Consider the following 24,163-nt stretch of genomic DNA (forward strand, 5'->3'; position numbering starts at 1 on the left):
AGTGTTACATTGTGTAGATGTGCCAAAAGTCTTTAATCCACTCAACTGCTAATGGGCACTTAGGCTGATTACAAATCTCAGCTACTGTAAATTGTGCTGCTATGAACATAGGGGCCACCTTTAAATTTTAGTTTTACTTATTTATTTTTAAGGTATATGTATATGTATATGCATTGATTGATTTCAGAGAGGAAGGGGGCAGGAAGGAGGGAGGGAGGGAGGGAGGGAGGGAGGGAGGGAGGGAGGGAGGGAGGGAGAGAGAGAGAGAGAGAGAGAGAGAGAGAGAGAGAGAGAGAGAGATTAATGATGAGAGAGAATCATTAATTGGCTGCCTCTTGCATGCCCACATCAGGGATCAAGTCCACAACCCAGGCACGTGCCCTGACCAGGAATCAAACCATGACCTCCTGGTTCATAGGTCAATACACAACCACTGAGCCATGCCAAGCCAGGCTCACCTTTACATTTTAAATGCATCTCTTATAAACAGAAATCAGTTTAATTTTTAAACAGTCTGTCTCTTTCAAGTAGCACATTTAATCAATTTTCATAGAATGTATGTAATATACGTGGCTTTAAATGTAACATAATACTCTTTAAATTCTACTTGCCTTGCCTATTTTGAACCGTATTACTTTTATTTTTGTCTCATTTTTTACCCTTTGTTAACTTTGTAGTTGTACATTATTTTATTATTGTTTTAGTGTATTTACTAAAGATTACAGCATGCATTCTTGACTTATAGTTTGATAGAAGTTAGTTCTTTCACTTCTTTCTATTCAGCGCAAAGACCTTAGAATACTTAAACTCCATTTTCTCAAACAATATGCTATTGTTCTTTTATAAAATAATTGTCTACACAATTTAAACCACACAAGACATTATCATTGTTGTTGTTTTATAGTCAATATTTATTTAGATTCCCTGATGTTTACCCTTTTCTCTTCATTCCTTTTGTTTGTTTCCAGGCCTCTGTCTCACTCTTTCTGCAATAGAACCCTTTAGCATTCCCTTTAGTTTGTATCAGGAGTAAATTTTTTAAAATTCTTATTCAGAAAATATGTGCTTATTTCATCGTCATTTTTAAAGGACATTTTTAATGGATCTAGAATTGTAGGTTATAAGTTCTTTTTATTTTAAAAAATCTTTATTGTTGAGAGTTTTACAAATGTCCCTCTTTCCCCCCATTGCTTCCCTCCACTAGGTTACAGCCCCATCCCAGGCCTTCACCACCCTATTGTATGTGTCAATATGTAATACATATATGCATATAAGTTCTTTGGTTTATCTCCCCATCCTCCCTTCCACCTTCACTCGGAAATTCGTCAGTATGTTCCATGTTAACACATCTCTGGTTCTATTTCATTAATCCGTTTATTTTGTTCATTAGATTTCTTGTTTGTTTATTTTGATTTTTAGATTCAGTTGTTGATATATATGTATTTATTGCCATTTTATTGTTCATATTTTTCAGCTTTTTGTTCTTCTTCTTCCTCTTCTTAAAGAATACCCTTCAACATTTCATGTCATACCGGTTTGGTGGTGATGAACTCCTTTAACTTTTTCTTTTTATGAAGCTCTTTATCTGACCTTCCATTCTAAGTGATATTTTTGTGGGGTAATCTTGGTTGTAGGTCCTTTCTTTTCATCACTGAATATTTCTTGCCACTCCCTCTGGCCTGTGTAGTTTCTGTTGAGAAATCAGTTGACAGTCCTATGGGCCCTCCCTTATAGGTAACTAACTGATTTTCTCTCTATTTTTAAGATTATTTTTGTCTTCAACTTCTGGCATTTCAATTATGATGTGTCTTGGTGTGGGCCTCTTTGGGTTCCTCTTGTTTGGTACTCTTTGTGCTTCCTGGACTTGTAGGTCTATTTCACCAGGTAAGGAAAGTTTTTTGTCATTATTTTTTCAAATAGGTTTTTGATTATGTGCTCCCTCTCTTTTTCTTCGGCATCCTCTATCTACTCTACTGTTGATCCCTTATAAGTTATTCTTCATTTCGGTTTTTGATTATGTGCTCCCTCTCTTCTTCTTCGGCATCCTCTATCTACTCTACTGTTGATCCCTTATAAGTTATTCTTCATTTCAATTAGTGTATGCTTCATTTCTGACTAGTGTTTTTATGTCTTTGACATTCTCACTTAGTTCTTTGTTAAGTCTTGCTACGTTTTTTGAAGCTCTCCTTAAGTCCCTTGAAACTTTCATTAAGGTCCTTGAGTAACCTTATAACCATTGTTTTGAATTCGGTAGCCAGTAGTTTGCTTGCTTCCATTTCTTTCATTTATAACATGTTTCCTTGTCTCTGCATTTTGGCTGTTTCCCTGTGCTTGTTTCTATGTATTAGGAAGAGCTATGTTTCTTGGAATTGGTGGAGTGGCCTTGTGTAATATGTTTCCTGTAGGGCCCAGTGGCTCAGCCTCCCTAGTCATCTGAGCTGAGCACTCTAGTTGTGCCCCTGTGTGGACTGTGTGGACATCTTGTTGTAGTTCAGACTTGATTGCTGTTGGTATCACTGACATTAATTAACCTCCAGGCCAATTGGATGTGAGGACAAACTGAGCCTACAATGGAAGAGCTACTATGCAGGAGACACCCCTATGGAGCAGGACTTACTTCAATGGGGCTTTGGTGTCACTGAGTCTGTCCCTTGAGTGTGTCATTCATGGATATGTAGAGTTGTAATCTGATGTGGTCTGAAGCTGTTCACCAGGTTCACTGGCTCTGAAGCCTCCTGGGGCCACCTGGCAGGATCTACAGAGAGATCTTTAGGTGGCTTTTACTTGTATTGGACTTGTAAGTGCCCAGATGAGGCCCGGTTGTGAATCAAGGCAAGCTGGTGCCCGGTCTTGGGCCTTTTATTGAGAGGTTTGGGGCATGCTGCCTCCAGCTTCTACTTGTTTAAGAGATTTTAGCAAAGTCTGAAGTCTGAGCCAGGACAAGCCATTCATATGGAAATGCATCTGAAAACAACTTGGATGGGTCTGCAAATTGGATGTGATGGGGTCTCAGGGAATTACCAGGATGGAACGAACAGTGTAGGCCATACTGATGGAAACTCAGATATGGATGCCAGTTATTTCTGAGACAGGGGAGGTCCTAGGACAGGAACAATGACCCTGTGAGCACCCTTTTCTGGGAGATAACTGCTCCCAAGTTCCTTTCCTGATGCCAGACAGTTCATTTCCTTCCCATATGCTCTCCAAAGTCACTGCACAGTGGTGGAGCTCAAAGTAAGCAGGATTGTGTATATCCATGCTTTGGCCCTTTAAGAGGAATACCTGGGACTCCAGCAGCCTCCGTGTCACAAAGCCCCAATCCCCACTGGTTTTTATAGCCTGAAGTTATGGGAACTTTTCTTCCAGCTCTGGAATCCTGGGATGGAGGTCTGATGTGGGACTGGGACCCCCTGTTTCTCACAGGAGGCCTTTGAGATATCCATCCTGATTAACAAAACACCACACATAGGTGTTGGACCAACCCATTCCACACCTTCATCCCTCTTACCAGTTTCATTGTGCTTACTTTTTTATTTTTCTAATTGTAGGACTTACATTCAGCCAGCTTTCAGGTGGATCTGAATAATGGTTAGTCTGTATTTTAGTTGTAATTTTGATATGGTTGTGGGAGGTGATGAATACCAGTATTTTCCTATGCCACCATCTTGGTTCCTCAGGCCAAAGTCAGTTATTTTTTTAAAACATGTTGAAGATACCACTTCACTGTCTAATGGCTTCCATTTTTTCTAATGGGAAATCAGTTGAAAAAACATTTTGCGTCTTTGGTAGGGAATGTGCTGCTTTGTCTTTTGATATTTTTTATTTTTGGATTTTGGTAATACCGTATTACCATGAACTTCATAGGTGTGATTTTTCTTGTCTTTGTAAAAATCTACATTTAATATACACCATTTAAAAAATTGATTTTAGAGAAATGAAGGGAGAGAGAGAGAAAAAAATTGATGTGAGAGGAAAGATAGATCAGTTTCCTCCCATACACTCCCAAACAAGGATCAAACCACAACCTTTTTGGTGTACTGGATGGTGCTCCAATCAACTGAGCCACCCAGCTAGGGCTAGGTGTGATTTTCTTACTTTTAAAAATATATTCTTATTGATTTCAAGATGAAGGGAGAGGCAGAGAAACATCAATGATGAGAACGAATCTTTAATTGGCTACCTTGTGTATGTCCTCTCTGGGGATTGAGCCTGAAACTCATGTGTCCTGACTGGGAATCAAACCATGACAGCCTAGTTCATAGGTCGAAGCTCAAGTACTGAGCAACACAGCCTAGACTAATTTTCATTATGTTTATCTTCATTGTGGATCAAAGTACTTGAATTTGTAGTTTTATGGTTGTCCATCAGTTTTGAAATGTTCTCAGGTATTATTTATTTTTTATTAATTTTTTAGAGAGACAAAAGAAGGAGAGAGAGAAACATCCATGTGACAATAAAACATCTATCAGCTGCCCCCCACCCCCACCCCCACCCCTGCATTCCTACTACTGGGGATTGAGCCTGCAACCTGGGCATGTGCCCTGATCCAGAATCAAACTGGCAACCTTTCAGTGCATGGGATGGATGCCCAACCAAATGAGCAACCCTGGTCTGGGATATTAGTTCTTTAAATGTTGTCCCTGCATTATTATTGCTCTATTCTAATATTCTGTAACAACCTCTTTTAGAAATTTTCTTTGTAGTCCTTAGGCCTCTAATGCACTTTTTCTATATCCCATCCTTTTTTCTCTCTGTATTTTATTCTGAATATTTTCTTTCCAACTCACTTTCCTTAGCTTTACCTTATTTTCTGTTAAACTCATCCACTGATTTCTTAATTTCACTTTTCACACATATTTATTTTTTCTTGCTTGTTAAAATGATTATTTTTGTTAAAAAATCAATCAATTAATAAAATGTATTTCAGGGAAAAATAAAAAGGAATATTTGATAGATATTTACAATGGAATACCACTCAGCCATCAGAAAAGATGAAATACTATCATTTGTGACAACATGGATAGATCTTAGGAACATCCGGCTAAGCAAAATAAGTCAGGCATAAAAAGTTAAGACCCATATGATTTCACTTATATGTGGGATATAAATTGAAAGCAAATAATAAACAAGAAAAACAAATAAAAACTCACACAGAAACAGTATGGTGGTTACCAGAGGGAAAAGGGGTCAAATATATGATAACAAATGGAGATTTTAGTTTGGATGGAGGGCAATGCAATATAAAGATGATCTATCATAGAATTGCACACTTGTATCCTATATAATACTATTAACCAATGTCACCCCAATGAATTTAATTTGAAAAAGAGGGAAAAGCAGTGAGAAGACTACTCAACATGGCTTGTCCATTAAAGGACAAAAAAAAATAACACCCAAATACACATGCGCGCATACATACATGCACACAAAAGCAACAGCAACAAATAAAAAAACAAACAAAAAAACCCAGTATTTTTCTTAAAAAATATATATATTTTATTGATTTTTCACAGAGAGGAAGATAGAGGGATAGAGAGTTAGAAACATCGATGAGAGAGAATCATTGATCAGCTGCCTCTTGCACACCCTCCACCGGGGATGTGCCCACAACCAAGGTACATGCCCTTGCCCAGAATCGAACCCGGGACCTTTCAGTCCACAGGCTGACGCTCTATCCACTGAGCCAAACCGGTCCCGGCAAAACCAGTATTTTTCAACAGTACATTCATTTTACAACAAATGCAAATTATTATTATTATTATTATTTTGTTAATCTTCATCCAAGGCTATGTTTCCATTGATTTTTAGGGAGAGTGGAAGAGAGAGGGAAAAGCAGAGAGAAATATCAATGTAAGAGAAACACATAGATTGGTTGTCTCTTGCACAAGCCTTGACCAAGGCCTGGGCCAGGGAGTAGCCTGCAACCAGAATTGAACCCAGGACCCTTTGGTCCACAGGCTGACATTCTATCCACTGGGCCAAACCAGCTAGGCCTCCAAATTACTTTACAATGCTTTCTTTCTTAATACAAAAGATGCCCATCTTGAGTGTGTGTGTGTGTGTGTGTGTGTGTGTGTGTGTGTATGTGTATTCAGTGGTTTGCTGTTGACTTATTTGTAACTATATTAATGTCACTACATGCACCTGTTTCCTTTTAACAGCCTTTTATTTTATTTACTTTCATGTGACTAGCTTCTACATACCAAAAGTTTCAGGTTGACAGGCAAAAGGGTACCTATTCTCTGTGAAATTGAATGCAATGTTTTACGCACTGGCCAGAACAATTTTTATTGTCATTTCAACACTTGTTAATAGATAAATTGATGCCTAAATTGCCAAATTTTTTTGCAACAATCTGTGCAGTGCTTATGTCAAAGACTAGGCAGTTCTTCTTTATAATGGCTGTTTCAATTTCCTCATGTATAGTTAGAGAAATGGCTTCCCAAGTCAATTGCTGCTTATGATCAGTTAGCCCAAGTCGGTAAGCAAAATTTTCAGCTTGCTTGTGTGTTCCTATCAGCTGTACAGTGGAAAAGAACTGCTGGTACCACTCATGGTTTTCCTTTTTCTCCAAGACTATCATGAAATGAAAGCATTAACAGGACTGGATCATCACCCAGTCTAGAGCCCTAGAAAGATTGATGTCTGTAGCAGGAAAAATTATATCCTCTCCCTTTAGGGTTGCAACAAATGGGTGTTGATTCTTCAGATGTGGGATGACAGCATCCAAAGTGCCTTGCCATTTACAGAAAGTACCTGGGCTGGGGTAAGGGCAAGGCCTAAACTCACATAGCACTTCATGGCTTGTTTCACATCCATATGGGGCATATTTGCAAGGAAAAAGTACTGAATTGGCCAATTTCTCCAAGGCCAAGTTGTGAATGGATCCCAATGGGCCCTGGCAGGTTGGACAACATGTGAGCTTTGGGTGTCAGTCGCTACACACAAGATGGCCACTGTGACACTGAAATATGGGTGGTAATGCATAGTCAAAGCAGATTGAATATTTAAAAAGAGTGGCTAAATCATTGTTGGATGCACTTGTGCCCCTCAGGGTGGGCACCTCTGGGATGTTGTGCATCCAGAGGCCCCACTAGGTAAATGGGTTGTATTCTGCTGGTTCATTTCTGTGGTTCATTTCTGGCCCTGGCTCACACTCCCTCTCAAGCCCCTAAAATTCCCCTGCTACTTCCTGAAGCACCACTTCCTCTTCCTATGCTGACACCTACTTGACACTGTAGGGAAACTCTGGTCTGCTGCTGCTACTGCTGCTGCTGCTGCCACTGGCCAGCACCACCACAAAAGCTTCCTTTGTTACCCCTGGTTACAGCAGCTGTTGTCATTTCCAGGACCTTAAGCCCCACCCTCAGAGGTTGCCATTTCCTGGTTCTCCAGCTGCTTCCCTGTGCAGCCTCACTCCCCACAGCCATTGTCATTTCTGGTTCCTAGAGCCTCCCCACTTCAGGCTTCCACTAAATATACCACACCAAGGCAGACTTCTAGAATTTTCACTTGGTTCATTTGAAAAATAGTATTCATTTCTTTGCTAAAATTTACAATGTAGTCTTTTCTTGAGCATATTAAGCACAATTATTTGAAATTCTTCATCTGGAAGCTATCTCAATCCTTTAAGGTATTTTTTGTTGTCTATTATCTCTCTTGATTTTAAAATTTATTTTGCCTTGTTTTGGTTGAGTGGCAGACTCTGTATCCGAAAAACTGTAATAGAGATGGGTTGAGGCCTCAGCTTTTAAAATCTTGATCCAGAAAGGATTTATGCTCATTTCAGGCAGGTGGTTAGTGGCACTAACAATCCAGTATTACTTAAAATCAGCCCAAGTTTGGGGTACTTTAATGCTGGCCACCTGAAGACTGATTTAGCCTTCCTTTCAGTGTGTATACATGTTCAGTTGGAACCCAATATCTGAGGGTTTATCTATTGTTCCCCTCAATGATGGGTCCTGAATTCAAATGTTTGTTATTTTAGTTCATTGCACTTGTTATAAGCTCAGCTGTCCCTCAGCTGACTCTTCTGTAATAACCTGATGAGAAAAACAGCCTCTCTTGGTTTTCTTCTCCTCCTGATCTTTGCTCCATAATACTTTATTGCCTTATTAGTTCTTGGATGCCTTTATATATATTATATATATGTATTGATATGTATATATATAATATATATATAATTTATATATATATATATAAAATTTATATATATAAAATTTATATTTTATCACAGTTTTATTGTTTTCAGCAGGGCATTTGGTCTGAATTAGTCTTCCTTAACTAGAAGCAGAATCAGTACATCATTTATTCAATAAATATTTATTGATCATTTCCTATGCACATACACTGAACATAGTAATAAAACTGAAACTCCTGAACTGGTTAGAGAAGATTTTTGCCATTATGGAGCTTACAGGCAAATGTAATGCAATGTGACAATGCAATGATAAAGATAATTATAGGATGTTCTGTAGCACTAAGTAGGAATACCTGACCCAGACTTTTAAAATCAGGAACAGTTATTGGACAAAGCATCTTTTCACATTAGACCTGAAAAATAAGTAAGAGTTGTCTAGATAAGACTATTTTAGGCAGAAGAAATAACATGTACAAAGAACTGGAAGAGGTGAGAGAGAACATAGCATATTCAGGGAACAGAAAACTTTATAAATCTACAGTTATTAAGACAGTATGATCCTGGCATAGACTAGGCATATCAATCAGTGGAATAGAATTGATTATATATTAACAACCCTAACATTTATGGTCAGTTGATTTTTGACAAATGTACCTGGACAATTCATTGGGCAAAAAGATACTCTGTTCAACAAATGATGCTGGGACATTTGTATATCCACATGTAAACAGTTCAACTTAGACCCTCACTGTATGCCATGTCCAAAAATTAATTTATAGAAAGAAACTGGAATTTTGGTGGTGAGCATGCAATAGAGATTTCAGATATCGAATTATATTGTTGTACACCGGAAATTTATGTAATATTATTGACCATATTACCTGAATAAATTAAATTTTAAAATGTATGAAAGGCATAAATGTGTCAAAACAATAAAACTTTTAGATGAAAAAATGGAAACTTTTCAAGACTTTGGACTGGACAGAACTTCTTAGGTAGGACAACAAAACAAAGTCTCCCCCCCGCCAAAAAAAAAAAAGATGAAACTGATAAACTGGACCTAAATTTTTTTTCAAACAATATTTAAAAATGGAATAAATGTGACAGATCACAGGAAAATATTTGCAAAACATATTAAATAAACAATTTATATCCAGCCCAGGCTGGGTGGCTCAGTTGATTGGATCATTGTATCTATGCACCAGGGTTGCTGGTTTGATCCCTAGTCAGGACACATACAAGAACCAACCAATGAATGGATAAATACGTTAAACAACAAATTTCTTTATCTCTCTCTCTCTCTCTCTCTCTCTCTCTCTCTCTCTCAATCAATACATTAAAAACACACACACACACACAGATTTTATATTTAGAATTTATAAAGGGCTCTTGGAACACAATGAAAAGACAACCTGAACAAAAAATGAGCAAAATATATAAACAAATAGCTTATCACAGAAGTTATTAAAATGAATAAATAAATATATGAAAGTGCTCAGCATCATTATTCATCAGGGAAATGCAAACTAAAACCACGATGAAGACAAATACCATGTGATCTCAGTTATATGTAGAATCTAAAAAAAAATTTTTTTAAACTAAACTCATAGCTAGAACAGAAGGGTGAGAGATGGGCAAAGTGGGTGAAGGAAGTCAAAAGGTAAAATTTTCCAGTTATAAATGTCAAAGAGATGTAGTGTACAGAATGGTGACTGTAGTTAATAATACTGTATTGCATATTTAAAAGTTGCTAAGAGATTTGATCTTAAAAGTTCTCATAAGAAAAAAAATTATAACTGTGTATGGTGACATGTTTACTAGACTTATTGTGGTGATTATTTTTCAATATGTACAAATATTTTTTCAACCCCACCTTCTAATTCACTGATTTGATCCTCAGCTTCCCTAATCTGCTGTGTATTCATTTCAATATGTTCTTTATTTGTGCAAATCATTCTTTATTTCTGTTTTCATAGTTACTATATCTTTTCTCATGCTGTTGAGCATCTTTACCATAATTATTCTGACCTCTGTATCAGATAAATTTCTTACCTGCGTTTCATTTATCTCTTCTTCTGGAAAATTCTCTTGTTCTTTCATTTGGGGTTGTTTCTTTGTCTCCTCATTTTGGCTGCCTGTTTGGATTTGTGACTATGTATTAGGTTGACCTAGTATGCCTCTCAATCTCTAATGTAGGACAGTATCAAACACTGTTTCTGACTAATTAGATCAGTCAAATATTCAAAGCCTCCAGAGACTGCCTCTTTCTATAGACTGATAGGATTTTGTCTTGAATTGCCTGCAGGAAATCGTCCACAGGTGTGGCAAGAGGTTTTTTTCCTAACTGGGTGGGGCAATTGCTTCTTCCTGGAGGCTAATTGTTATTCTTAGTTTCTTTTTAAAAAATATATTTGTATTGATTTCAGAGAGGAAGGGAAAGGGAGAGAAATAGAAACATCAGTGATGAGAGAGAATCATTGATTAGCTGCCTCCAGCAAGCCCCCTACTGGGGATCAAACCTGAACCTAAGCATGTGCCCTTGACTGGAATTGCACCTGAGACCTTTCAGTCTTAAGGCTAATGCTCTATCCACTGAGCAAAGCTGGCAAGGTCTATTCTCACTCTCTTAATGGGCCTGAGAAACTCTGCACTGTGGGGCAAAATATTTTCCAATTAGGTGGATCAACTTTCTTCCCCCCAGGTAAGGTCAGCTGTATAGGAAATGTCTGAATGAGAAAGATGACCTTTGCAGCATGAGGTTGTGACTCAGCACAGGAAACCAGGGTGTCTGCCTTCTGAGCTCTGACCCCACAGCCCCCGATCCTGGCATCTGCTTACACAGCTCCAGTCCATTCTGCCCTCTCTCTGCTGGAGCACAAGGTGGGTGGCTTGATGGAATTTTGTGTGTTGGCCCTTTAAGAGGTGCCTGAATTTCCATTCACCTCTCCCTGACAGACAGGAACCCTACAATAAAAGTAATAAAATTTAAAAACCATAATGGAGCTCTGGCCAATGTGCCTCAGTTGGTAAAGTATCATATCCTATGCACCAAAAAGTCATGGACTTGATCCCCTGTTGGGGTAGGTGTGGGAGGCAGCCAACCAATGTTTCTCTTTCAGGTCAATCTCTCTTCTCTCTTTCTCTCAAATAAATCAATAAAACATTAAAAAAAAGAATATTTTTAATAAAAGCACAATGGAGAGTCTTTCACATTTATTAGAATGGCATAATTAAAAAGGCAATAAGAAGTGGGGATGTAGAGAAATGGAAACCTTCATACATTGCTGTTGGGAATGTAAAATGGTACAGCTGTTTTGGAAGTCAGTTTGGTAATTCTTCAATAATTTAACTCAAAGTTATCACATGACCAGCACTACTATTAATACTACTAGATTTACCCAAGATAAGTGAAAGCAAATATTCACAGTAAAACTTCTACACAAATATTCATAATAGCATTATTCATGATAGCCAAAAAGTGGAATGAACCCAAATATCTGATGAGTAAACAAAATGTAGCATTATATTCTATACAATGGATTATTATTCAGCCATAAAAAGGAATAAAGTATGGGTGCATGCTATAACATGGATGAACTAAAAAATATTACACTAAGTGAAAGCCAGTACAGAAAATATAATGTATGATTCAGTTTATATGAAGGATCCAAAATAGGCAAATATGCAGACAAAAATTAGATTAGTGAATACCTTGAATAGATGGAGAGAATGGGGATTAAGGTGAACCAGATAACTTATTGAGGGAGGTTGTTGGAGGGAAGCAAATATTCTAGAATGGATTTGCCACAGCCAGGATGGTAGTAGTAGAATTTTGGTTGAGTTACTAAAAATCATTAAACTGTACACCTAAAATGGGCAAATTCTATGGTATGTGAATTATCCTATATAATAAAGAGCTGCTATGCAAATGGTCATCACACTCTCATGCCTTTGCCCCAGGACTACTCAGACAATCATCACTGGGAGAGAGGTATGGGGATCAGCCAGGCACAAATAAGCTCATGAAAGAGGAATGGGGACAAGCCAGGCACAATGAACTTGCCAGAGAGGAATAGGGACCAGCCAGATACAAATGAGCTCTCAAGAGAGGAATGGGGACCAGCCAGGCTATGGCCTGGGAGAGAGACAAGCTGCCAACCCTGAGGTCCCGATACAACTGTTTGAATGGTCAAAGAGTTGCTTAGGCTAGCAACCCAGTGCACGAAATTTGTGCACGGGGAGGGTACCTTCAGCCCGGCCTGCCCCCTCTCCAATCCAGGGCCCCTCGAGGGATGTCCAACTGCCTCTCACAATCCAGGACCACTGACTCCTAACTGCTCGCCTGCCTGATCACCCCTAACCACTGTTAGGATTGTTGGGTTAAATATATATAATACAGATCATGTATTGCAGTGGTTCTTAATTAAGAGTGCATATTGCTGTTACCTAGGAAATTTATTCCAAATACACATATCCTTGGCTACACTCAGATTTTTTAGAGTGGGACCATGAGCATGCCTATATTGTTTGGAAAAAAATGACTTTTAAGGTGATGCCCATGCTCATTCCATTTGAGAACTAATGCTCAAATGACAGAAATAAAGGAAGACTATGAAGGATATAACATTTGGTTCCCTTTGCCTAAGCTCAGCTCCTGTTAAGGGTTATTAAGTATTTATCATCTGTAATACTAAGACTAACTTTGAAGACCAGTGGACTATGAGTTTGAGTGATAGTGAATGCTTAAAGAACACCATCTGGGAAATCAATTTATAAACTCTACCTTTGTGGGAGAGAGGGTTTTTAGTTGACAGTTTCTCAGCCAGATGATAGTCCTGTGTGCTTGGAATAGCCAAGGGAGGAGGGTGGTTTCCTATCTCAATGTAGCTTTATGGGGACTTTCCTAATGCTAACTGATGAAAGCACTTTAAAATAATGGGCTGCTGAGTAATATTCTCTACACATATCCACCTGTCAGAGGGTCTGCACTTCAGAGATGAAAAGCAATTTTTATTGGAGTGATGGTGAATAGCAAGGGTTGAAACTAAGTAGCCATCATGAAATTGATTTCCAAAATGAGATTACATCTGATTTTTTTTTGTGTGTGTGTGTGTGTGGTTGTGAATTGTAATTCTTGTTTCATCCTGCCATACCTATGGCCTACAAGGGCAAGAAAAGCTTGAAAATTATTAATGTTCTCGATCAATCTACAAGGCTCTGTGCCCAGAAGCATTGTAGACCTCTAACTCTCTTTTGCTATGTAGTTTAAGTGCTTAGGTTGTGAAAACACTGAGAGTTTATTATGGAAGGAATAATTTTAACACTTCTCATGTTTAGTAAGACTGAAAAAAAAGAAGGAAGAGGAGAAGGGTTCAGAAGTTCTCTCAACTCCACCACCACTACATTGAGTCCCTATTACTAGGTGTACCATTTAATAATGCGGATTTTTTTTTCAATAGATGGAGTTACACATATGTTGATATATATGTGATTTGATATGTATACCATTTTGTTGTATTGATAACAAGCATCAAAACTTCATGTCAATTTTGCTGAAGGTGTTACCATAGATATTTTTACACTTAAAAAATGTCAGATTTCATGCCAAGAAAAGAACATTTGTGGGAAGTTATAATTAATTAGTTTATTTTGAAGAAGAGTGCTACTTAATACTTTGGGAAGCTTATAGTGAACATGTTCCATCTCAAGATGCTTGTGAATGCTGGTTTAAATGCTTTAAAAGTGGTGATTTCTGTGTGAAAGACAAAGAACATCCAGGTCAACTGAAAAAGTTTGAAGATCAACAATTACAAGCATTATTGGATGAAGATGTGTGTCAAACTCTAAAATAACTTGCAGAAAGATTTAATGTTGCTTACCAAACAATTTCTGATTATTTACAAGCAATGGAAAAGATTTTAAAGGAAGGAAAATGGGTGCCACATGAAATGAACAAAAGACAAATGGAAAACTGAAAAGTCATCAGTAAAATGTTGCTTTAACTGCAGGAAAGAAAGTCTTTTTTGCATCAAATTGTGACTGGCGATGAAAAGTGGATTTATTTTCAGAATCCCAAATGCAGAAAATCATGGGTTGGTTCAGGTCAACCATTAATATCGACTGCAAGGCCAAATCACTTCAGAAAGAAGACAGTGCTTTGCATTTGGTGGGAGGTGGGATTAGGAAAGTGTGGTGTATTATGTGCATCTAAAACCAGGTGGATTCATTAATACTGATCACTACCTACAATAAGTAATCAATTTGAACCACCCTTTGATCATGAAACTACAAGAATATTCCAGAAGACATGGCAAAGTGGAGGTAGCCAAGATGGCAGCGTAGGTAAACACCTAAACTGCTGCCTCACACAATTTTAAAACTAGAACTAAAAGATAAAACGTCTATGACACTGAACCACAGGAAAGCTGGCTGAGTGGAAGTTCTAAAACTAGAAGGAAAGAGAAAAGAGAATTCAGTGTACAAGCACTGAAAAGCTGAGATATGGAGGCGCGCGCAAACTGGGTTGGTGATGTGCATTGCATTCTTCAGCCCGAAGGGAGACAAGCTCTCTATTTCTCTGAAATCCAGTTTCTGGGGAGATGTGGGGGACTCAAACTCCTATGGGGAGAAGCAGGACTGTCTGCCATTGGGTCAAAGTGAGGGTGGTTTGCTCACAGAGCTGCGTGCAGGAATAATTGTTTGCTGCGCTAGGGCTTGGGACACAGGGATGTGGTTGGAGGTGTGGGGTCAGCTGGCTGGCAGCCATCGCTGTTTGCCATGCCTCAGCCTGGTGAGGCTCTGAGACCTCATCCTGCACAACCTACAAACCCTCCCAAGCACCAAGCAGCGGCTTTTGCATATGAATGGCCTTCCCTATCACACCTTAACCTAGCAAACTACAGCCCTGGTCAGACAGCTCCAAAACCTCCAAACCCCAAGCAAAGAGGAGAAAACTGTAGTTCTCCCTGTGGCTCCTGCAGGTTGGCCTCAGACAGTAGCTGACCTGCACCCCATTGGAGATACAGAAGCCAGTGTACCTAGTGGTCAGTGTGAGACACCAGATTTCAATTCCTCACATTCATAAGTGACACATTCAAGAGGCAGACTCAGTGAGTACCAAAGTTCCACTGAAACAAGTCCTGCACCATAAGTGTGTCTCCAGCACAGCAGTTCCTCCATTGTACCGTGTTTCCCCAAAAATAAAACATCCTCTGAAAATTAGACCTACTTAGTTTCCTTCTGAGTGAAATATAAGGCATCCCCCTGAAAATAAGGCCCCCGGTACAACATTGTTTAGGTTGGAAAATACTCAAGTTATTAAGTGAGCACTTGCATTCAAGTTCTTTATTGATGATGCTGACTTCTCTAAATACAATCTTTCCAACATGATTGCTATGGATGAAACTGCAGTGTTTATGGGCCAATCATCTCAAATGACAATTGAACAGTGGGGTGCCTCCTTAGTGTACATTCCCTCCACTGCTTACAAAAGTGCACTTGTTTCCTGTATTTTTGGCAGTTCCTCTGGATGGCACTAAAATCCCACCTTTAATCATTTCTAAGGGCAAGAAGGAAAAGATTGAATGTGTTTTGGGCATTTTTATTCTTGAAACTGAAAAAGCCTGGGCCACACAAGCAGTTATAAGGAAGTGGGTCGATTTAATGCTGCCGCTTGTTATGCGAGGGAGCCAAAGAGGTCTGCTAGTCTGGGATGCAGCCAGCACTCACCGTGCTAAAGACACTTCTTCAGGAAAGAAAAACAGATCAGATAATGATTCCCACAGGAATGACGGCCTATCTCCAGACTCTTGATATTGCAATAAAGAAGCCACTCAAAGACAATTTGCACATGGAAATTAATGACTACATTGAAAATAGAATGGAGAGAAATTGGCGTGGAAACTTTGTGAAACCTAAACTGCAAGAAGTTGTGACTTGGGTGAAGAATTCATGGGAGAAAATCACTGACAGTTGCATTGCAAATGCACTGCGAGAAGGCAACCTTGACAAGTAGTACTCATTTAAAGACAGTGCTGTTGCTAAACATGAGAGATTTGGTCCACTGATTCTGAAAGAAATGGAGTCACAAGAAATTCACCAGGAAATTCAGGAATTGGATTGTTATGATGATGTTCCAGAAGATGATGAAATAATTGTCACTGAATAAATGAGTAAATTCTTGATACTGTAGGATTCACAGTTTGTCTGGCTTGTGTTGACAACTACTGTACTACCGTACCGTATACAGGTAATAAATTTCCTTTATTTTCATTTAACAATAAATGTGTATTGTATTCTTCTTCATGGAAAAATAAGACATTCCCTGAAAATAAGACCTAGCGCATCTTTGGGAGCAAAAATTAATATAAGACACTGTCTTATTTTTGGGGAAACAGGGTAGACACAGCGGCTCCTCACAGCCAATTGGCCTGGAGTTCAATTCCTCACAGTGAATCCAACAGCAATCAAGGCTTAACTACACCAGTACTTTGCACTCAGCCCACAAAGTGGTATACCAAGGGCGTCCACCTCAGATGATTGGGGAGGCTGAGCTTCTGGCCCCTATAGGTCACCTACCACACAAAGCCACTCCATCAACCCAGGGAAGCAGCCAAAATACAGAGACACAGAAAGATGTCACGAATGAAAGAATTGGAGGAAAGCAAACTACTAGATGACAGAGTTCAAAACCACATTTATAAGGTTACTCAATCTTCTAAAAACTGCTGAGAAACTTGATGAGACCTCTGAGGAGCTTCGTGAGACCTTCAAGGACCTTAATGAGAATGCCAAGAAAATGGAAAGGACCAGTCAGAAATTAAGCATACACTGTCTGAAATAAAGAATATAAGAAACTCAACTGTAGATCAATGTACCCCAAGAATCAAACCAAAGATCTGAAATATGAGGAAACAAAAAACATCCAACCAGAAAAACAAAAAGAAAAAAGAATAAAAAATTATGAAGATAATGTAAGGAGTGTCTTTGAGCTTACCAACATCCGAATTTTTGGGGTGCCAGAAGAAGAAAGAGAGAAAAATATTGAAAACGTATTTGAAGAAATAATGACAGAAAACTTTCCCTACCTGATGAAAGAAATAGACTTACAAATACAGGAAGTACACGGAACCCCAAACAAGAGGAATCCAAAGAGGAATACTCCAAGACACATCTTTATTAAAATGCCAAGAGCAAAAGACTAAGAGAGAATCTTGAAAGCAGCAAGAGAAAAAGTTACCTACAAGTGAGCACCCATACAATTGTCAGCTGATTTCTCAACAGAAACTATGCAGGTCAGAAGGGAGTGGCAAGAAATATTTAAAGTGATGAACATCAAGAACCTACAACCAAGATTACTCTACCCAGCAAAGCTATCATTCAGAATTGAAGGTCAGATAAAGAGCTTCACAGATAAGAAAAAAGCTAAAGGAATTCATCACCCCCAAACCAGTATTATATGAAATGCTGAAGGGTATTCTTTAAGAAAAGGAGGAAGAAGAAGAAAAAGGTAAAGATAAAAATTATGAACAACAAAAAGACATCAAATATTGTATTATACATACCTACCAACAAGTGAATCTAAAATTCAAGTGAATAAAAAATCTGAAGAATAGAATGGTCTGATGAATATAACAGAATCAGGGACATAAAAAGGGAGTGGACTAACAATTCTCATGGGGAAGAAGGTGTGAGGGGTGTAGTAAGAGATTGGACAAAAATCTTACACCTATGGATGACAGCGGCAGAGGGTAAGGGCATGGAGTGGGGTGGGGAATCAGGTGGAGGGGAGCTATGGGGGGGGGGGGGGAAGAGGAACAGCTGAAATTGGATACCAGAGTAGGGAAGTGAAAGATAGTAGAGGGTCTCTAGGAATGAGAGAATTCAGAGGTAGCAAAATTCTAGGTTATGGCAAACCAGAATATGTCCATGAAGTTGGTATTCTTAAGTATAGTGGAAATAAAGTCAATAGAGCTGAGGAAGTCAAGGAACTTGGGGTCAGAACAGTAGTCCTCAATCCTGGCTTGCAATAGAAATATAAAAAAGTGTCATTGCAATACTGACACACTATAATCACCTGTAATGTTTAAAACTATGTCTATGCTAAAGCCACATCCCCAGAAATTCAGTTTCAATTGGTATGAGTTAATCCCAGGCATCAGTATATTTTTTTTAATTTTCCAAGTGATTGCAGGTTGAGAACCATTGAGCTACAGAAATACATACAATCATCCACGTGGATGTTTACATCAGTCAGTGTGATGACAGAAGTTTGAATGGAGAAGGAATATATAAACCAGAGGGGATTGAAATTCTCTAACAATGTGTTAGAATGCATGACAGTGATAGTGGGAGGAAGAGGAGAGAGGGTGATAATATCAGATGGAAAGAGTATTAAAAGAGGAAGGGGTTTTACCTGATAATGAGCAATGGTATGAAAACAGCTGCAGGGATTGGGTGATGCAGACCTTAGTTTTAGGCAATGTGCTGGCAGGATGTGGGAAGAGGAGTTGGGTTGTAGAGGAAGTATTATGCCCACAAGAAGCCTGATTTTAAGAGTTAGTGCAGGAGGTATAGGATGCACTTAGAGAAGAGGTTAAGAGTGTAGGGGAGTTTGCTTACCTCAGAATGGTATTTCCAGAGCACACGCTGGAATCAGGGCTGCCACACTGTTTAGTTCCAGGTATGCCATTGACATTGAGAAGGATGGGCCTGCTAATGAGGAAAGTCCAGAACAGGATGGGAGTGAGAGTAAGAGAATGTTTGTGACCATATGATAATTCAGTGCTTCTCCTCACTCTTCTTGCTTCAGGTTTTTCTTTAGCTTCATGAAGGACTGGTTAGCAAACAGGTTTGGGATTCCATTCATTTCAGGTGGGTTTCTTCTAATAACATTCCCCTTATATATCTAAATTCACGTTTTTTCTGAAATTTTCTCAACCTTCTCAGCCACTTACTCTCAGAGAGGTGCAGAGGGACAAAAAGAGTCCCATAGCAAAAGAAGTCACTGTTAAAAGAAGTTTCACCTTTGGACCCCAAACAATGCATATTATCTGAATGTCAGTGACAGAACACTGACTTTGATGAAGGTTAGAAAATAGATTGCAATGAAATGGGTATTTCTTATTGGGCCTACAACAAGCTTCTGCTCTGACTTGGTTAATCCAAGCTCTATACTCAAAGAAAAGACTCATGTAATAATGCCCTTCCCCCATCTATCCCATGTTTCACCTCACCATCTGAACTGTTTAGTCCAGAGTGATACCACCCACCCCAAACTTTGGGAAGGAAAAGGCAAATCATATTTTGCCTGGGGCTTGGCATGCAAACAAGTACCCATACCTACTCTCAGCTCCCTATAGAACTTTCCAAAACAGCCAATCCTCACTTGCATTAAGATCCTAGGGCTAATTAGTTTTTCTCAAACCCAGGGGTGGGGAATGGGTGTGGATGGATTTTCCCAGCATTTTGATAGAATCCTGATAGAATTCTAGGATGACCCACCCACTCAATGATCCACACCCTTATATAATGCTCTCCCGTTGAGTGTGAATGTTGGCATTAAATATGATGGGACGTCACTCCCATGATTATGCTACTATATGGAAAAATGGATGCTTAAGTGGTATAATTGTTCCATAGTCAGTTGCCTTTGAGATAATCAAAAGGGAGATTATCCTGGTTGGGCCTAATTTAATCAGGTGAGTCCTTAAAAGAGACAAGAACAGTTTTCAACAAATTATGCTATTGCATTTGGATATCCGTAGGCAAAAAATAAATAAATAAACTTGACCTACATGAAATCTTACATAAAAATTAACTCAAGCCTAAATTGGTTTGGCTCAGTGGATAGAGCGTTAGTCTGAGGACTGAAAGGTCCCAGGTTCGATTCCGGTCAAGGGCATGTACATTGGTTGTGGGCACATCCTCAGTAGGGCGTGTGCAGGAGGCAGCTGGTCAATGTTTCTCTTTCATCGACGTTTCTAGCTGTCTATCCCTCTTCTGTGGAAATCAATAAAATATATTTTAAAAAATTAACTCAAAGTGGATCATATAAAATGCAAAACTATAAACATTTTAGAGTAAAACATCTGGACGGTCCATTTTTAACTTTCTGAGGACCCTTATACTGTTTTCCATAGTGCTGCACCAGTCTCCATTCCCACCAGCAGTGTACTAGAGTTCCTTTCCCCCCCCCCCCACATCCTCATCAGCACTTGCTGTTTGTTGATTTATTGATAGTATAATAGCTATCCTGGCAGGTATGAAGTGATACCTCATTGTGGTTTTAATTTGCATTTCTCTGAGGATTAGTGACATTGAGCTTCTTTTCATCTGCCTATTGGCCATCCATATGCCCTCTTTGGAGAAATGTATATTAAGATCCTCTGGCCATTTTTCATTGATGTTTTTTTAGATTGAGAGGGAGGGAGAGAGAGAGTTCTTTTAGTGTTCATCTTGTTTGGGGTTTTATATGCTTCTTGGACTTTCATGTTTTTTAAAAAATATATATTTTTATTGATTTTTTACAGAGAAGAAGAGAAAGGGATAGAAGGTTAGAAACATCTATAAGAGAGAATCATCGATCAGCTGCCTCTTGCACCCCCCCTACTGGGGATGTGCCCGCAACCAAGGTACATGCCCTTGACTGGGACCTTTCATTCTGTAGGCTGACGCTCTATCCACTGAGCAAAACTAGTTTCGGCTCTTTTTTTTTTTTTTTTTTCTTGCCAATATCAGCTAAGTTTTTTGTCATTGTTTCTTCAAACAGTTTTTCTTTTACTTGCTTTTCTTCCTCTCCTTCTGCTACCCCTATTATGCAAATGTTGTTGCATTTTGTATTCTCCCAAAGCTCCCTTAGGCTATCCTCTTGGTTTTATTTATTTATTTTATTGATTTCTTTTACTGAGAGGAAGAGAGAGGGACAGAGAGAAACATCGATGAGAGATCAGCTGCTTCTTGCACTCCCCCTTCTGGGGATGTGCCTGTAACCAAGGTACATGCCCTTGACCGAAATTGAACCTGGGACTTTTCAGTCTGCAGGCTGATGCTCTATCCAATAAACCAAACTGGTTTCGGCTGTCCTCTTGCTTTTTCAGTCTTCTTTCCAGATGCTGCTGTGTTTGTGTGTTTTTCCCCCCAACTTGTCTTCTAATTCACTGATGTGGTTCTCAGCCTCTTGTAGTTTATTGTTTAAGCCTTCCATTGTTGTTCTTTATCTCCTCTTGGATCCTTTTCATGTTGGCAGCATTCTCATTCGGCTTCTTATAATTCTCATTGAGTGGTGTATATACTTTTTGAGTTGTATGTATTTGTCATCCAGCCATTTGAGCATTCTTATAACCATTATTCTGCATTCTTACTCAGATATATTGGTAGCCTCAATTTCATTTAACTCCCTTTCTGGTGATTCCTCTTTTTCTTTTTTCAGTGGATTGCTTTTTTGTCTCCCCATGTTTTCCTGTAATGTTTTAATTGTAGATTCAATTGCTTTGCTACCCGGTTCTTTTGGGGATAGTGCTACTGGTGTGATCTCTCAGGTCTCCTGGGCTTGGTAATCTAGTGTAGCTCCCTACTTGAGCCATTTGGGATCTCTTGATGTAGGCCTGCAAGTTGGAGAGGCACAACTGTGGTGTTTAGAAGTCACCAGCCGTGGAGGAGGGTGTCCCAATTTTTGCTGTCTTGCACCCTTGATTGAAATCATGCATATCCAGCGGGGACTCACAGTGGCTCTCAGGAACCGTCTGTTGGGGTGATGGGACTCAGGGGGCCTTTACTCTGGAAAGGCATGACTGTGGTGTCCAGAGTTCTGTAATTGTAGCATGGGCAGACTCAGCTTTTGCTGCTGCACCTGTGGTGGATAGGCGCTCGCTCCCAGGTGGTGGTTCACAGGGTCACCCACGGTATGTTTGCCAGGGAGGCACACTGAAACACTCTAAAGGCCTCTTGACAGTGTAGCCACATAACTGAGGTGTCTGTAGTCAGGTATCCAGGATGAGTGAATTCAGAATTTCTACTGCCTGGGAGGAATGCATCCCTGTTTGTTCAAGATCACACCCAGGGAGAGTTCACAGTGGCTTCTACGAGTGCCCTGTGTATAGATGAGCTCAGGGTGCCTGCCTGTTGAAAATGCGCAACTGTGCAGGTGTGTTTGTCAGCACAGAGCTCTGAGGCACTGAGGGGCCTTGGCACTGAAGTTGCACCTTTGGGATGTTCGTGGGTAGTTATTCAGGAAGACAGAATTCAAAATTTCTACTGTTGGGCAGCGTGCCCTTGTCTGTGCAAAATCACACAGCAGATTCTCATAGCTGCTCCCTCAGCGTGCTGTGGATAGATTGGCTCAGGGGGCCTGCCTGTTGGAAAGCGTATCTGTGGAGGTGCCTTTGCTGGTGTAGAGCTCCGAGGCACTCTGAGGGGCCCTGGCACTAAAGTTGCATAGTTGGGGTGTCTGTGGGAAGTTATTCAGGAAGAGGAAGTTCAGAATTTCTACTGCAGGACTGTGAGCCCTTGTCTGTACAAAATCACACCCACAGGGGCTCCCAGTGGCTCTCAGGCACTGCCTGCAGAGTGATGTGCCCTGGATGCCTATGCGCTGGAAATGCGTGAATGTGGTGTCTGAAGTTCTGCCGCTGAGGAGGGGGAAGTTGCACTTACTGCTGCGGAGCAGTGCACCTTTGTAGGTGGTGGTCCCAGGTTCCGCGTGTCTTCGGGTGGGGCAGCAGGATTTTGGCTGGAGTGGCTGTTGTGTCGCTGGGCAAATCCAAGTCCTGTCTGATTGGTAGTGCTAATGAGTTCCTAGAAAAGGCCACTGTTCCCTTCAAGATGGTGTGGGCTCCGTGCCAGAGTCCGACAGTCTGGGGAGTGCCTGCAGTAGTGGTAGTCTCTCCTTGTCCACGAGAGTCTGGTCTGCCTGGCCCTGCTGTTCCTACGGGGATTTAACTCTCCCTCACTCACTCACACACTCACTCACACACTCACTACACAGATCCACACACACTCCTTTCATCCTGTCACTCACTGAATCCCTCTCCCTTAACTCTGTTCTGCCAGCGCCTTCTTCCTCTTCCCAGTCTGTACTATTTTAAATTTAAAAGTTAATCTTAAGATACTAAAATAATCTCCCTAATATTGAACTCTAAAACACAGTTGAACACATTCATTGATTGGAATTCCATGCTATTTTAAGGACCTTGTGATTATTAATGGGGTCTGTCCCTAAGGCTTGTTTCATTTTAGAGCCCTGATTAAGGTAAAGCACCCTTCCAGAAAGCATATTGGACCCTGGAGCCTCCCATTCTCAATTTCATTCCCTCCTTGAAATCTTTAGAAGCTTTTTGTATAACATTCATAGCTCACTTTGTCCTGCTATGTACTTCTTGATTTCCTCAACCCTGCAAGCCCTTGCTTTTATGATGCTGTTGGAATTAATTTCCCCTATTGGCTAGTATTGGTACCTCAATTTCTTGGCCTTTAGATCCTAACTGGAGGCTCCTTACCCAAGTTTTCTTTCAAGTCAAAAGCCCTCCATCATCACATATCAAAGTTCACTAAACTTCTTGTTTTTCATTTTTAAAAATATATTTTTATTGATTTTAGATAGAAAGGGATAGAGAGAGAGAGAGAAATAGAAACATCTATATTAATAAAAGTATAATATGGTAATTAAACTGGACATCTTCCAGATGTCTTTCCAGACAAAGCCATGGTAGTGGGGGTGGGGGCAGAAGTGGTTAGGGGTGATTATGCTGGTAGGAAGGGAAGTTAGGGGCGTTCAGATTGGCAGGGTATCAGTTATGGGCATCAGGCTGACAGGGGAACAGGGGGATGAGACTGGCAGGCAGAGGTGGTTAGGGGTGATCAGGTTGGCAGGCAGTGGCAGTTAGGGGTGATCAGGCCAGCAGGGGAGCAGTTAGGGACATCATTCTGGCAGGCAGAGATGGTTAGGGTTGATCAGGCTGGCAGGGAAGAAATTAGGGGGCAATCATCCTGGCAGGCAGCGTAGCAGTTGGGACAATCAGGCCAGCA

The 24,163-nt window shown here is 39.9% G+C and overlaps 1 protein-coding gene and 1 pseudogene across 10 annotated transcripts in view; one reads left to right on the plus strand and one right to left on the minus strand.

The window, feature by feature from the left end:
- Positions 1-24,163, plus strand: part of EDA (ectodysplasin A) — a 484,681-nt gene that overhangs the window by 21,874 nt on the left and 438,644 nt on the right. The window lies entirely within an intron of this gene.
- On the minus strand, positions 6,299-7,125 carry LOC118704125 (annotated as a pseudogene).

The sequence above is a fragment of the Pipistrellus kuhlii genome, unplaced genomic scaffold (genome assembly GCF_014108245.1).
Source record: "Pipistrellus kuhlii isolate mPipKuh1 unplaced genomic scaffold, mPipKuh1.p scaffold_m20_p_40, whole genome shotgun sequence".
Taxonomy (NCBI): Eukaryota; Metazoa; Chordata; class Mammalia; order Chiroptera; family Vespertilionidae; genus Pipistrellus; species Pipistrellus kuhlii.